Source organism: Natator depressus, chromosome 4 (genome assembly GCF_965152275.1).
Source record: "Natator depressus isolate rNatDep1 chromosome 4, rNatDep2.hap1, whole genome shotgun sequence".
In the NCBI taxonomy this organism is placed as follows: Eukaryota; Metazoa; Chordata; order Testudines; family Cheloniidae; genus Natator; species Natator depressus.
Genome location: NC_134237.1, coordinates 96397574 through 96411272, shown reverse-complemented (window position 1 = coordinate 96411272; position 13699 = coordinate 96397574). Strand labels below are relative to the sequence as shown.

Sequence of the window (13699 nt, the reverse complement as noted above, 5' to 3'; positions counted from 1 at the left end):
GACATTCACTTTAGATTTGATTTAATAAATATTTTTCTTTCGTCTGCTAAGCCGTACATGGCTGCAGAAGGCTGAGGCTTCCTGGCGCTGCATTGTCCAGATTAGAAATTCAGTGCTATGTGTAGACTGGGTATGGGGATAGTGGCGTTTCTGGCCATGACTTTGGACTTGAAATGAATGCAATTTTGTTCTGTAAAGTGCCTGTTCAAATGGAATCACAGGGTTCCATATTTAGGGATTTCAATATGAAATGTGTTCAGTTTATGAAGTAAAATAATTTTTTTTCTAATTGGCACCCCTGCAAATTCAATCCATGATCTAAAGGTTAAGATCAGTTCTTTCTACCTCAGTCATCATCACCATAACTAAGGGTATAAAGTTTCTGCAGGCCAAATTATGTCCTTAGTTATACCTCTGAAATCCATCTAATACTACACAAGCTTAATACAAATCGATTAAATAAAAATGTTAGGGGAACTAACATTATGCTTCCCATACAAAAATCAAGTCACCTTGTACTGTGCAAACTTCCCTCCTTCCTTGTTGTCCACATCATGTTAGGTCATATGCTGTTTAGAACCTGATCTTGTAAAATACTACCTGATATATTGCTTACTAATGGGTGACAGTGATCAGCATGCTCAGTAGCAAAAATTTGCAGGATTGAGTCCCCTAGATTGCCAGCTACTCTGGGCTGGTGTCACAGGTGAAATCCTGGTCCCATTGAAGTAAATGGAAAAACTCCCAATGATTTCAATGAGGCTTGGATTTCACCCCATCTTTATTCTGTAACACACACCTATAACAATAATAGTAATAATGCTAACACTACTATAAAAATCCCGAATTCCTGTACTTGCATCTATTTTATAAGCATGAATAGTGTTACCAATTTCATTAGAAATGAAAATGAATGACACATTCAGAATAAAGTGCAATGCAATAATTCAATATGCTGCAAATATTTGTGATGATAGATGTCCAGGTTTTAATGAGAAATGTTTTTACAGAGTATGTTTACCAGGAAAGTTAAAAACCAGAGTTCTAGCACAGATAAGAGTGCTCTCTTTACAAATATTCTGCTAAAGAAAAACACTTCTTTCTAGGAAAAGAGGGAGTGTTTTACTTTGGACTATGTACCTGTATCATCTTGATAACAAATGACAAGAAATAGCAAGGCTCATCATTTGCAATTTAAAGGATTATTCTATTTTTGTGTCTTTTTTAAAAATCAGTACACAGACAATAGGGAAAAGAAAGCTTAGGATGGAAAGAGCCAAAAGTTAATCCAGTCCACTCCTTGCCTTTTCTCATGTATAAACACGCTGACCTAAATTCTGCCCTGGAATATGGCTGTGTAACTTCTACTGAGATCAGTGGGAGCGGTGTGTGGATGTAACTCTGAGTAGAATTTAGGCCACTGTTTAATATTTTCTAATTATCATCTTATAACGTTACACACCGCAGAGTGATCAAAGCGGGGTTGAGAGTGTCTGAAACAGATCTATATACTATAATTTCATTTTTTTCAGTGTTTGTGATCTGACTTTTCAGCTAGTTGCAAGGGAGGTCCCTGAATTACAAAACATCTACTGACTCTTAATACAAAACTTATTTGCTTAGTTAATTTTGAACAGATAAAAGCATGGATTAATTGTTTTAAATTCTCTCTAATCTTCAGCAGCATGTTTCCTGTCTGATTTAGTTTTGATCTTTCTCAGAGTTTCATATTACCACGTGAACATTGTAACAATGATGGGGCTAAACCTGCAACTTTGATGGTAATGGTGTAAGTGAAAGGTGAATATGGTCCAACTTATTTCCCTCAAGTCAAATGAATGAACATTCAGCATAAAATATACTCGGTTATGAAGATGGGAACATTTATTGTTAAAACAACATTAAACTTAAAGTATTTGGTTTGGTCAGTGACTAAATGCAGCATTTTTTGTCTTTGTGCATTGACATTTGACCCCTTTTATAATATGCACCTTGCACCAGGGAAACCTAAGGCACCAGCTAGTTACTCATTAAACTCAGGTACCAATGGCTGACTTGTACATATCATGCTTTAACTGCCTGGTATTGCCTGTATGCAGAAGAGGGGGGGGGGGGGAAAGCAATCATCGTAGCTGTGAAATTCTGTCATATCGGCAGAACTCAGCTGCAAAGTGCAGCAATTTGTGCCTGACCCCTGATCTGTGAAGTTTGAACCTCTGATTGAAATTGAGCAACTCAGTTTACTAGTAGTAGGATGAGATTGCCAGTAATCGTTACTCTGTCCAGGTTTAATATTATAAATTAGAAAAAATGTTTAACCAGGGCAGGAACTGTCTAAGGAGGCACGGACCCTATTTTTAATCAATTCAAGACAATTTAAGTCTGTACAATTTGGTCAAAAACATGTATGATTTTGAAAGTAACATTTCTTTGGCCTAAGAAAAAAATGGAATGAGAGGCAGATATCATTTGAAATTCATTTTCATTGATCCTTATTTCTGTTATTAAAAGCTGAAGGAGGAAAAAAATTGATTAAAAACAATTCATGTAGCAAGATTACTTCCAGACTGCAATATAGAATTGAAAATGATCATGTTAGAAGATTAGCAAAACTATGCCACCTTTTGCCAATGTTCTATATTTTTATCCAACACTTTATCTAATCTCTGTTATAAAGTGCAAAACCGTATAAGAAACCCATGGAAAAATAATTTAAATCAACTGCATTATAAAAGTCAGTCTGCTTTCGATAGACATTCTGAAGGCATTGTCTTGACAAGCAAAAAGAATATGTTTTTCAATTGTGTTAGCTCAATTGAGCTAGCTTAACATGACTGAAAAGCTCCGTTAAAGCTTTAAACACTAGGTGGGACCTTGGCTACATCACAGTCAGTTAGCATACAGTCATTACCCTGTGTCTTAACTAGTGCAGAGGGCTTTTAATGCTTGATTGAGATAACAAGATTGAAAAATGCACCCTTTTTGCTGATCAAGACAAGGCCTAACTCAGCATGAAGCATGACAAAGGACTATAGCTTTGCTGGGGTTTCCCCCACACCTACATTCCTTGTGCACCCTGTTGACTTCCGGGGGAGATTTGAGTGTGCAAAGAGTGAAGGACTGGGTCCCAAGTGTGCATTTCAGAGCACATCTTCTATCATATTTAACTTAAAATAACACTCCATTATATAGAAAGTAACAGGTCTGATCCTCTTCTCACTTAAATTAATAGTTTTGCCTTCGATTTAAATGGGAGCAGGACTGGACTTTATTACTAAAGTCAGTTCTCCTTTCTTTAAACTGATTTTTTTCCCATACTTGAGTTCAAACTACCCTCCCGCCCCTGCTTCTCTGTTAATATTAGCCCCAAAGTACAAACAACATGTGAAGATAACTTGTTCACCTTACAAAAAGGATTTTTGTTAACATCATTCTTCCTAGATCTAGTACAATATACAGGCATTAAACATCCACATTTCATAAACAGAATATGAATGACCATGTTAGAATTCCATCCTCTTAACATAATAATACCAAACACTTCCGTATGTAGAGGGACTACTGTAGATTCATTATATTAATAATAATGATATATAATTCTGTTTACTCATATTTCCTAGCCACCATCAATCTAGAAACCTAAAGACATCTGATTAAAGCTGCTAGTGCACTTTTAGAGCTGTATTCTGGTTTCAATTCACTGAATAAGATAGGAATGCAGTACTGCTGACCATGAGTATGGGTAGCAGAATCAGGCCCATAAAAATAAAATGCAAACAGGTGGTAAATGAATGCCTTTCACTTGATTAATTTAAAATAATGGCAAGTAAGTAAGTCCTTGAAATCTGATTCTATTTTTACACAAACAATATTTAATTAATTACAAATAGATTTCAGTTGTTTATGCATATTAATCTTTTAGTTTTAACAGTTCCAGAATTTGTTTTGTTATCTGACACACAATCCTTTTTTGCATTCATTTGTTCAGGTTGTAGCTCAAGATTAGAAGTAATTGCTTCTTCCTCATACAATTTTACAATACCCTTTGAATTACATACTTTTAGTCTCAATTACTTGGCAAACACAAACCAAACCAAAAAACCTACATAAAAAATGTCTCCCTTACCTCTCCAATCCTGAAATCTAAGTGCGACAGGTTAATACTACTAGCACCTTTTGCTTGAGCAACCTTTCTCCTAATCACAAGAACTGTGTAACTCTGTTATACAGTACATGCATCTCTTTATTGGTCAATGAGCTTTGGCCATTTAAATTCCTTGGAAGTCATTTGCTAAGGGCACCTGGAATGAGTCTGAGTGGGTGGGACAGAAAGGAAAGCAATGTTAAAACAGCCAGATCTAGAAAGAAAGCTCCCAACAGCAGTTTGAAAATTAATACAAACCTATCTGTAACTAATGGATTTTTTGGAGGGCTTGTTTGAACCTTAAGGGGAGAATAGAAGAGAGACTCTTTGACATTTTCACAGGGAGGAGGAATTTAAAACAGAAAGATTTCATTCAAACTTTGAAACTTGCAGAAAGGGAGTGAATCATGTACAAACAACTTCCTAGCACAAGGCGTTGTGCAAATAGCTTGTGTTAATCAAAACAGATAAGATAAGGAAAGCACAAATTTTAGTTGACTATGTGATGTTTTCAGTAAAGTCTTTTTCTTTATGCTAGTTTAGCAACATTATTTTAGGCTACTTTTAGTTAGATTACCTTTAGTTGTACTAAAAAGCAACTGTAGTTCAAACACTGAAAGGTACTTTTACTGATCTCGGAGGTCCCAAGAATGAAAGAATTATAACAGCTGAATACCTGGTGTGTACTATTTCGGCTTGAAAACACAGAACTCAGAATGTGTTTGCTTGGAAAGGGGGAAAAAAACAACCCAAAACTGCAACCTAGTACAGAAGGAAGAGCAAAGGGGTGGTAAAACATGATTCATGACAGTAAAAATGGTTTGTACATAACAACGGAACACTAGGCCCCAGAAGCACTTAGGCAAAGTAAACAACACACCTTTTTAAGCAGTTAAGAGAAGAAACCAAACTGAAACACTCTTTGGATGTTGGATTTGTCAGTTCAGCAGGTAATATAACCAACCAGTGGGGAAAAAAGGGAGAAAGGTGTGATCCAGAATATAATTAATTGTCTGGGATTGGAGCCCACCTATACAAAGTTAAAAACAAAAACTATAGTGCATGAACTAAACAAATTGCCGGTTACAATCCTTCCTAAAGCTAGATTCAGAGTTTTGGGCTGCCACTTTGACTTAAAAACTATTTTCAGAATGCTGACTTGAAATATATTCAGGAATGCTGTTAAAAGGGACAAAGTGAGTTGTTTCTATAGAGGTTTCAAGGGAATATTAATTGACAGACTTCTCAAGGGTCTCAACAGTAGACTCCTTGAGGATGAAGTTTTATCTAGATGTTAGGACTTGATCTGAACCCACACTTCCCCCTTTCTGTTAAATCTCATGCAGTGAAATATATTGGCAATCAGAGCCGGCCCACAACATTTTGGCACCTGAGGCAGGGAGCTCAAATGACGCCCCCATGCCCCCACACCCCCACGCTTGGGCCAAAACTTTGAAACTCTGGGTCCTAGTGGTGCCCCCCCCCCTCCCCAAGTCTGGCACCTGAGGCGGCCACCTCATGGTAAGGCCAGCCCTGTAGCAGTGTGTATATTCCATTTAAAATGGACATGGCTATAGTGCATCCAGACATATAATTCTTTTTGGTTGTAGCAAACTAAAAAATAAAATCTGCCCGGCCATAAAATTCAAGTACATGCACCTTTCATTAGTTATAGCAATAGGTTTGCAATCGGGTTGTATTTTAACTGGCACATCCATTCCTGTTCCTCAGAGATTAAAGTTCAAACCAGCAAGTGTAACACCCAGTTTGGGTTTGGTTTTTAGTCAGTTTGGTCAGAATGTTGGACTTGGGACACCCTGGGCTTTATGCATATAGACCAGTCATCCCCTACTGGCCACGGCAGTAAACATGTCTTCCTACAACACCTCGTAGGCCATATTTCCATAAGGAACAGGAGAGGCCATAGAAAAACATGTTCACTTCAGGGAGTGGGTTGATCTGTGCACACAACCCTTAGAGAGATAATCGCATGTGCTTATCATATGGATTCTTTGGATAGTCCATAGAAAAAAGGGATGGAGGAGATAAAGCCGAGACTGGAGTTAGGAAAGTGAAGAGATCAGGTGGCTGAACGGACTGCGAGGAGGAGCGGAGAGAAAACAGCAAAGGATTTTGGCTAAGAAAATGTCTTCTGCCAGTGTTTTTGAGGACTGGCAGGACAGGTGGCTACTTTAATTATAATTAATGTGTTATGGGCATTTAGATTTCTTGTTAGTAGAGTGGTAGTGCCCAGAGGCCCCAGTCATTATCATGGTCCCATTGTGCTCGGCACTATACAAACACACAGGCAGATATCATCCCTGCCTCAAAGAGGTTGCATTCAAATAGTACTTGTATAATATTTTTCATCTTCAGAGTTCCTCTCTACCAACATGAACTAATTAATCATTATAACACCACCGTGAGGTGAGTAAGTATTAGCTCCATTCTGCTGATTGGGGAACTGAAGAATAGAAATTAAATGACTTGCCCAAAGCCACGGAGGGAGCCAGTGTCAGAACTAGGATTAGAATTTAGGAGATGGAGGTCTGTGATCAAACCATACTTCTCTCCAAGTGCCCTAAATGGAGAAGTGGAGTTAAGAGTTGGCAGGTATTTGATGTAAGAGCTGAAGAGTGAGATCTTTAGCGGTGTAAATGGTATAGCATCATTGAAGTCAAATGTTTTTAATAGTATTTCCCTTTCTTCTTTAATTAAATCAGTATTACATTTTCTCTGTGGGATGATAAATTACAGAAAAGGCCTGTACTTTTACTGCCCAGAATTTTCAGCAATGTACATTAAACGTCCAGGTGACTAGCCAAACACCCATATGCCTCTGACTGCATAGGGAGGATTATTATAACGAAATGGAATAGAAAAGCAATTACACCAGTAATCTGACATCTAATATGCAGTGCATTAATCTCATATGCAGTGCATTAATTCTGTAGAAATGTCCTCTACATAATAATTGAAAATTGTATCGCCGATGAAATCAAACCAAATCCATACTCCTTTGTTGTTTCTCTTTTCCCTTTTAGCTCCAGCTGATCATTAATCTCCAGGAGATGCCCTGATCCTCTATCACTATTACTTAAATAATAAACATGAAGAGACAGAGTTGCTAGGGAGCATTTTGAGGTATCATAATCATAGGCATTCGAGAACCACTGAGTTATTGGGTCATCTAGGCTGGCATTTTTAAAGAAGCCTGAGGGAATTAGGTAGAATTCTACATCTGTAGAATTAATGCGGCCATTGACTTTCATTGAGAATTGGGCACCTTATCTCCATAGGCTCCCTGGAATATCCCAGCCGTAGTCTATTTCCCTGCCAGTGCGGGATGGTTCTTGACAATGCATTCATTTAAAATCTCTCCTTATAATGGCACTTAAATATCATGCTGAGCAGTACAATAAAAACAGTGCTTAGATACAGTGGAGAAGCTTTGATACTAGATGATACAAGTATGATAAATAGATTCTCTACATGAATTTTCTCATACTTGCTTTCTATTCCTATGCTTTGAAGTGTCCCCCATTCAGTGAGATGTGAAGCACAAACTGGTTCCTTATAGTTTGTGATCCTTTCCCGCATCTACAGTTTGGAAGCAGTTATAGAGTGTCACACTCCATTAAACTACCCAGGTAAACATTGTCATTTCCTCTTTTTTTAAAAAATGTTCTTTTCTTGATGAATTCCAGCTATGTGAGGGCCAAATCTGGAGAGGTACATATAAGAACATAGCAATTACCATAATGGATCAGACCCAAGATCTGTCCTGTCCAGTCTAGACCTGACTCTCTCATATTAGCATCTTCCACTTTCCCTCCATTCTTTTCCACAGCAGAATTACAATGGACCCTTACATGGTTGCTATTCATCAGCTCCAGTTGGTGGAGAATTAAAGATTTTTTCCCCCTAAAGAGTTTATTTCCATTGCTGTTGCTGTTGGAGCTGCACTGGTAGTAGAGATGGTTGAAAATGTTAAAGAAAAAAGTGTGACTTCCATGGAGTTATGACAGTTCACACCAGATAGTGATCTGCCCCCAGTATAGAAAAGGCCTTATAGAGGGGCAGTATGTTTCCCCCATTTGCTGTTGCTCCTCCTGTAAGAAGCAGCATGTGTTCTTTTTATTTGCTAATAGCCAATAGAATGTTCAACTCTGTAAAAGGCACTGATGCAGAAATGGTTCTGGTCCCAAGAAACTTATAAATATCAAACACCACCACACTGGGAGATCCAGACGGTGGTGACTAGATATTTTAAGAAGAGAATAAAGTTGAGTCATTATCTTGATGTGGGTTAGCACTTTTGGCTGTCATGTTAGTGGGTTTTCCAGAGGTATTTGAATGAAGATAGGGTAGCAGCCTGGCATACTGGGATGGAGAAATCATTCTAGACATAGGGGATTGTGTGAAGATGAGAGTGTGAGGGGAAAAAATGAAGTGAATAAGCTGAGTGTATTGGCTGATTCTGATCTTCAGAAGTCTACTGAGAGATTCTAGTGGAGCAAGCAGAAAATACTTTTCCAGTTGAAGTAATTCACCTTAAAAACACATAGATTTAAAGCTATTCTGCAAAGTCCCCAGCCTTCAAGTCTCTGAGGTGGCTACATTTCACCAATTTGCATCCATCTAAAACAATCCTTAGCAACAGTACTGTAGCCTGTTCTCTGATAATTTTGCTCCACCACTTAACTTTTTTAACAAAGCCAGTTTGAGTTTCTGCAGAACAGGTTTCTACATGTCCTTAGAACTATTTTCTTGCCAATTTACATGTTTAAAGAGACAATATCGCTTTATTTGAAAGCCTAACATGTTCTTTCATTTGTTTTTACGAAATACAATTGATCATACCACAATCTTTTCTTTCAAAGCTTTATAAAAATTTTTACTTGCCGTATACTAATAAGCCTCTTTGCAGAGCACACAGTATCTCAGAGGTAGCATAGGTATCATGTAAAAAGAAAAGGAGTACTTGTGGCACCTTAGAGACTAACCAATTTATTTGAGCATAAGCTTTCGTGAGCTACAGCTCACTTCATCGGATGCATAAAGTGGAAAATGCAGTGAGGATGTTTTATACACACAGACCATGAAAAAATGGATGTTTATCACTTCAAAAGGTTTTGTCTCCCCCCACCCCACTCTCCTGCTGGTAATAGCTTATCTAAAGTGATCACTCTCCTTACAATGTGTATGATAATCAAGGTGGGCCATTTCCAGCACAAATCCAGGGTTTGGCTGAACTTTGTGACTTTGTCCTCACCCATAACTATTTCACATTTGGGGACAATGTATTCCTTCAAATCAGCGGCACTGCTATGGATACCCGCATGGCCCCACAGTATGCCAACATTTTTATGGCTGACTTCGAACAACGCTTCCTCAGCTCTCGTCCCCTAATGCCCCTACTCTACTTGCGCTACATTGATGACATCTTCATCATCTGGACCCATGGAAAAGAAGCCCTTGAGGAATTCCACCATGATTTCAACAATTTTCATCCCACCATCAACCTCAGCCTGGACCAGTCCACACAAGAGATCCACTTCCTGGACACAACAGTGCTAATAAGCGATGGTCACATAAACACCACCCTATACCGGAAACCTACTGACCGCTATTCCTACCTACATGCCTCCAGCTTTCACCCAGACCACACCACACGGTCCATTGTCTACAGCCAAGCTCTACGATACAACCGCATTTGCTCCAACCCCTCAGACAGAGACAAACACCTACAAGATCTCTATCAAGCATTCTTACAACTACAATACCCACCTGCTGAAGTGAAGAAACAGATTGACAGAGCCAGATGAGTACCCAGAAGTCACCTATTACAGGACACGCCTAACAAAGAAAATAACGCCACTAGCCGTCACCTTCAGCCCCCAACTAAAACCTCTTCAACGCATTATCAAGGATCTACAACCTATCCTGAAGGACGACCCAGCACTCTCACAAATCTTGGGAGACAGGCCAGTCCTTGCCTACAGACAGCCCCCCCAACCTGAAGCAAATACTCACCAGCAACTACATACCACACAACAGAACCACTAACCCAGGAACCTATCCTTGCAACAAAGCCCGTTGCCAACTGTGCCCACATATCTATTCAGGGGACACCATCACAGGGCCTAATAACATCAGCCACACTATCAGAGGCTCGTTCACCTGCACATCTACCAATGTGATATATGCCATCATGTGCAAGCACTGCCCCTCTGCCATGTACATTGGTCAAACTGGACAGTCTCTATGTAAAAGAATAAATGGACACAAATCAGATGTTAAGAATTATAACATTCATAAACCAGTCGGAGAACACTTCAATGTCTCTGGTCACGCGATTACAGACATGCAAGTTGCGATATTACAACAGAAAAACTTCAAATCCAGACTCCAGCGAGAGACTGCTGAATTGGAATTCATTTGCAAATTGGATACAATTAACTTAGGCTTGAATAGAGACTGGGAGTGGCTAAGTCATTATGAAAGGTAACCTATTTCCCCTTGTTTTTTCCTACCACCCCCCCCCACACACACACACACACCCCCCCCCGGTTCCTCAGACGTTCTTGTTAAACCCTGGATTTGTGCTGGAAATGGCCCACCTTGATTATCATACACATTGTAAGGAGAGTGATCACTTTAGATAAGCTATTATCAGCAGGAGAGTGGGGTGGGGGAGAAAAAACCTTTTGTAGTGATAAACACCATTTTTTCATGGTCTGTGTGTATAAAACATCCTCACTGCATTTTCCACTTTATGCATCCGATGAAGTGAGCTGTAGCTCACGAAAGCTTATGCTCAAATAAATTGGTTAGTCTCTAAGGTGCCACAAGTACTCCTTTTCTTTTTGCGAATACAGACTAACACGGCTGCTACTCTGAAATAGGTATCATGTGTTGCTAGAGATGTTATGATAACTGCTCATTTTTATTACATGGGAGGATAAATTAGATGTTTCTAGAAAAATTAATTTATAAGCCATAGATTCTTAAGGCTGCATATGCAATTTTTTAACGGTGTGTTCAAATGTAATGTATACAGTCGTGTTAAGGATGCACCCTTTGCTTGACCTGATCTCTCCTGAAACGGCAGACACTTAGGTGTGTGGGAAGAATAAAAAATTATTACATAAAATTCAGGATCCACAATTGTTTATGAAGTGCTGTTTCTTGTAGATATGAACTTCTCTCTTGTACAGGGGCATTTCAAAATATCCTAAGTAACTTAGAAGCCTAACATTCATGAGACAAGTTTCAGAGTAGCAGCCGTGTTAGTCTGTATTTGCAAAAAGAAGAGTACTTGTGGCACCTTAGAGACTAACAAATTTATTTGACCATAAGCTTTCGTGAGCTACGTGAGCTGTAAGACAGATTTTCAAAGGTATTTAGGTGCCTTAACATGCAAATAAGCACCTAATGGGATTTTCAAAGTTCCTAAGCAGTTTAGATGCCTAACTCCAACTGGTTTCAGCAGGAGTTAGGTGCATTTTTTGGTACCACATGAAAGCTTCTTTTGAATATTTGTCATTAGGACTGTAAAAGTTATATAATTTTTGTTGGGGGAATGCATTTTGGCTTTTTGTACCTGCAAGTAGGTTTGAGTTTCCAAAATGCAAATTGAGACATATTGAATAACCCACATATGGCCTAATATTTTATACTCTTTTGGAAGAAATATTAAATGAATGAGACATTAAACTTCCAAAAGTAGCTTCTATATAGGTACAGTAATTAGTTTTTGTTCTACATTTGAAATATATGTAGTGTAGGCTCTCCAGTTCCCTGGGTAGATCATCTACCTTTTGGGAAGCTGTGTTTAACTGATTAATCTGTTTTGGCTGATAAAAGTGAATATTTTAATATTGAGCAAATTCATGTTTACCTGTGAGACCAAGTAAAATAGAACAAAACAAATATAATGCTAAAAATGGCATTATGACATGGTTCTAGCTCCCACTGAAGTCAATGGGACTTCAAAAGAAGCCAGAACAGGCTCTCTCTCTCAGTGATACTCATGAGCTCATTGAACCATCCCAAGGGTATAACAACAATTTTTAAAAGTTTGGAAATAGCTAATAAATGTGAGTGCTCAAGAAAGTCAGAGACTAAAAGCACTGGTTAGAGTCAGGCAGAGCAGTGAAATTCACCCCTGTTCAAAGAGCCAGCACAAGTTCTACACAACACTTAAAACCCCACTTCAGGCCAGACTGAAGTGGGATTAAGTGCAGCCCAGGTCTTATGCTGGTGCTCTGCACATGGGTGAGCTTCACCCAGTTGTGAAGGTTTCACTACACAGCTCCATTAATTAAATGTAATCCTGACATGTCACATCCATGCTATTCCCCTGTTGAACTTTTGCACAGGAAACAAAGTGTGTTTGTGATGCAGTCAAGTGTCCACTAGGGTCTAGGATGACACCACCAGAATTTGAAACTAGGTCCCTAGACTCCACATGTGAAAAACTAGTACATTTAACTTGCTGCACTGCCTTGTTCTTCCACCTATTCCCCATCCCTTAAAAGTGATGACACTAGAACATGAATATTTAGTCAAAAGGCTTCCCTTCAGCTACTAAAATTATTTCTGGGTAGGTAGCTAAATTTAATCCTCTGTTTTAGTTATATTTGATTAAAAATAAACAACTGTACAAAATATACATTATTTCCTTATTTTAATATTAAGAGGGGGCAACAGCTATTAAAGCTAAAAGAAATGGCTGTTTGTCTTCAATTCTTCTTTTTCTTAAGTAAGGTAAATAAACTTGAATTATATGAGAAAAACGATTACCAATAAATACGGCTGAATGTGTTGCAAGGGTGTGTTTACTAGACCAATTAATTCTCATCAGTCTTTTAGTTTATGCTCTATTACAAACTGACATGTCACAGAATGGTGACTCATTATCAAGATTACAAAACATGGTGGATTAGCTACTTGTAAATTAAGGAGTTTATAAACTGCCAGTATTCATTCCATACGTAACAAAATTTTATATTAGATTGCAATGAGGATTATTCAGACTATGTTTTATACCATTATTACGTTGTCAACACCTGGCACAATACTTATATAGCAAGTATGGCAAAAAGGTGGTGGCTCAAGATAGTCACCCAGCAAAAGATGCATCTGTGATCAGGAGAATCCTGCCATCACAGGTAAAGATATCTCACATGTGGCTGACTCACTGAGTTACGGGCTGGTGTCTAGAGCTCTTCATAGAAGGAGAAGTATGCTTTGCCACTGAGGCCAGCTAGTGCATGCTGCTGAGGGTAGCTTACGTTCACATCGGATTGTGAAGCAGTTGTACCCCTTTCGCTAGTAACTACAAGCCCTCAGCCTGTGGTATGCACCTTGTTCCTTCAGCTGAATGCAGATTGTGCCATTGTGCCATGAGAGGATGCCATATGCCCCAGCCTCACCTCACCGCACCCTGCTGAGCTGCAAGCATGTCAACCTTTGTACTATAAACCCTTTCCTCACTTGTAGCCCTGCATATCTTTGGGCAAGTTTTAGGTTAAAAACCTACACCAAACA

The 13699-nt window shown here is 38.8% G+C and overlaps 1 protein-coding gene across 3 annotated transcripts in view; it reads right to left on the bottom strand.

Moving 5' to 3' along the window:
• The window catches only part of RBM47 (RNA binding motif protein 47), a 105199-nt gene that overhangs the window by 18869 nt on the left and 72631 nt on the right, over positions 1-13699 (bottom strand). Inside the window, exon 1 of one of the 3 annotated variants that reach the window (XM_074950108.1) lies at positions 4127-4218. The exons of the other annotated variants lie outside the window; for them this stretch is intronic. The gene's annotated coding sequence lies outside the window, so the exon portion shown is untranslated. Of the gene's footprint in view, positions 1-4126; positions 4219-13699 lie in introns of those variants that run through there. 3 annotated transcript variants of the gene reach the window in all.